Source organism: Hordeum vulgare, chromosome 5H (assembly GCF_904849725.1).
Source record: "Hordeum vulgare subsp. vulgare chromosome 5H, MorexV3_pseudomolecules_assembly, whole genome shotgun sequence".
NCBI lineage: Eukaryota > Viridiplantae > Streptophyta > Magnoliopsida > Poales > Poaceae > Hordeum > Hordeum vulgare.
This window is the reverse complement of record NC_058522.1, coordinates 499,258,169-499,261,040: the sequence shown is the minus strand read 5'-3', so window position 1 is coordinate 499,261,040 and position 2,872 is coordinate 499,258,169. Positions and strand designations below refer to the sequence as shown.

General features: G+C 61.9%; 1 pseudogene; it reads right to left on the bottom strand.

Annotated features, from left to right (window-relative positions):
* Window positions 1-220: 220 nt before the first annotated feature.
* Window positions 221-2,589, bottom strand: LOC123397035 (annotated as a pseudogene).
* Between the last annotated feature and the right edge of the window lie 283 nt (window positions 2,590-2,872).

The following is a 2,872-nucleotide window of genomic DNA, read 5'->3' as shown; positions in this document are numbered from 1 at the left end:
GGACGGGAATATCAGGTAAAGATAGATCGTCGGGAGCGCTAGCCGGCTAATAGCTGCTCGCTAGACTCGTCCCAGAAATAAAATATAAACAACTTTTTTTTGAATTTTCAGCGGCAGAGATGGGGAAGCCCCTCCACCACCTTGAATACAAACAAATTATGAACCGCCAATTTCTTCTTTTAAATAACTTGTGCAACTCTCAGAGCTTATACTTCCGTTATTCATGGACCAGTAGTACAACGTTCCGTGACCGTGCAAAGACAGCTAGCTGTTCACAATACGATTCAGAAAAGAAGCTAAGCTGATGACAATCGATCTAGTCGAACACGGCCAGCTTCTGGTACTCGTCGCCGGCGATGGCCTGCATCATGATGGCCTCCGGGTTCACCACGCCGGTCGTTCTGCAGGAACATCTTGAGCAAGTTCTTGGAGAAGCCGCTCACCATGGCCACCCCGGGCTGGGTCGACGTCACCGGCATCGACTTGGAGTCGCGCAGGTTCCAGAAGACGATCTGCGGCACCACATCGCCGTAGCCGGCGGCTCTGAACTTCTTGCAGATCACCTCATAGTCAGTGTCCCACGATGGCCCGCTGCCGTAGCAGGCGCCTGACGCCATGTCGAACTCCATGTCGCTGTACACGAACACGGTCCTCGTCATCTTCTCCGGCGCAAGTCCGGCGTCCACAGCCGTGCGGAGGATCTGGTCAAACACCCCTTGGAAGTTGGTGCTCCCGCCCCACTCCAAGCGCTCCACGAACTTCATCCTCTCCCGCAGGGTCTTGCCTTTGATCAGGTGGATCGAGGGCCTTGAATGGAACGTGATCACCTTGCCCTTCCACGGCTCCTCGCTGAGCTCCGACGTGAGCACGCCCAGCGCGATGCACACCTCCATCGGCGTGCCGGTCATGCTGCCCGACACGTCGCAGACGGAGATGCAGTTGCGCAGCGACCCATTGGAGCGGAGGTCGTCCACCATGCGTCGCCACTGGAGCTCCGACACGTCGTCCTCCAGTCCCCGGAAGGCGGCCGCCGCGACCTCGTGTGGCAGGAGCGCGCCCGCCGAGATCTTGGCCTTGCCGGCCTTCACGTCGTCCATGTACCTGCCGAAGCGCACCTCGTCGTGCTTCTTGAACAGCAACTTGTAGCGCCTCATGGCCACCGATGCCACTCGAGCGTAGGGGAGCTCGGACCACCGCTGCGCGCTCATGTACACCTCCGGAAGCTTCAGGACCTTGCGCAGCGGCACCAGCACCTCACGGCGGAGGCGATGGAGGGCGCAGTACGTGTAGTGCTCGTCCGAGAGTTGGGCGTACTCGGGGTCCGAGTCGCGCGGGAAGAGGCGACGAGCAATGGCCTCGCAGAGCAGCGTGCTGCGGTCGAACGACGAGCCCGGCGTGGGACACCACTTGGCGGCGAGCCCGATCTTCCTCTTCTTCCCGCCGTGGGCAAGCTGTTCGAGGTCCGAGGAGAGGAGCGCGGCGAAGAAGTCCGCGACGGCGTCGAACAAGAAACGGTAGGTACGATCGCCGTAGTACGTCTCCAGCGACTGCACGGCGAGCTTGGCCACCTTCCGGACCTTCTTGGACATCTGCCACTTACGTGGGGTCTTCTTCCGATCCACGTCCATCACCTCCGCCTTCTGCTCGGCTGACTCCGGCTCCGGGGCCGCGACGGAGGCAGGGGCGACCTCAATCGCCTCCGGCTTCTGTTTGGTTGACTCCGGGACCACGACGGACACAGGGACGGCCTCCATCGCCTCCGGCTTCTGCTCGGCTGCCTCCGGTACGGCGACGGAGACAGGGACGGCCTCAACCACTACGGCCTTGCGGGATCTGTAGAGCGCGGCGGCGAGGAAATCACCCAAGGTGGCCTTGGGTGGCACCGGTGGCAATGGCGGAGAGGCCAGCTCGTCGTCGAGGCAGACAAGCCTTCTCCTTCTCGGCCGACTGGCCAACCTGGTGCGGAAGGCCGCCCGCCGCTTGACGAGCTCCTTCTCCGTCTTCCGCGCCTTGTCGGCCTCGGCGGCTGCCTTGGCGACCTTGCGCACGTCGGGGCCGTGGATGAGGCGGAAGAGCAGCTCGGGGAAGTCCTTGAGGTAGCCGAACTCGGCGAGCGCGGCGACGTTGCAGGCGAGCGTCTTGGGGTGGTTCTCGTGCATCCAGAGCGCGGCGGCGTAGAAGCCCTCCTTGTCCGACTTGCCGGCGTCGGCAGGCGAGCTTGAGCGCCGTGAGCGCGTCGTGGGCCCAGGCGGCGGCGAGCAGGCCGCGCACGCGCTCGGGCGGCGTGTCGGGCACCACCTGGAAGAAGAAGTCGAGGCAGGGGTTGCCCGAGTTGGCGTACGTGGCCGAGCAGTTCTCCGTGAGCGCTCTCCGCGGCGTCATCGCCGCCCTGATCTCCGCGTCCGACGGCGCGTTGAATGCCGCGTCGAGGAGGTCGAGGAAGGGGTGCGACGCGGGCACGGCGGCGGAGTCGGCGGACGGGCGCGCCCCGCGAACTACCGGGGGGCCCAGGAGGCGGGGTGGCGCAGCGGGCTCCGTCTCTATCGCCATGGATTCGTTCGACAGGTCGAGCTCCGTCTCTATCGCCATGGTTTCGTCGCGATTGATCTGGTGGCTCGTTGGCTATATGAGTGGGAAGGCGGATCTGGGCCGTTGTTCGAACCGACACGGCGGATCGACGAGCGGACGGAGTTCAACTTTCAAACTACGAATCACCGATACTTCAGAAATCTGTGTATCGCCGTTCAGTACTTCGTCGATACTCCGATACGTTAGATACGTCTTCAATACGTGTATCCCCGAAGTATCGTCTTTTTAAATTTAAAAATAAAAGAAAAAAATAGCGATACGGGTATCCTTGAAGTATCGCTAC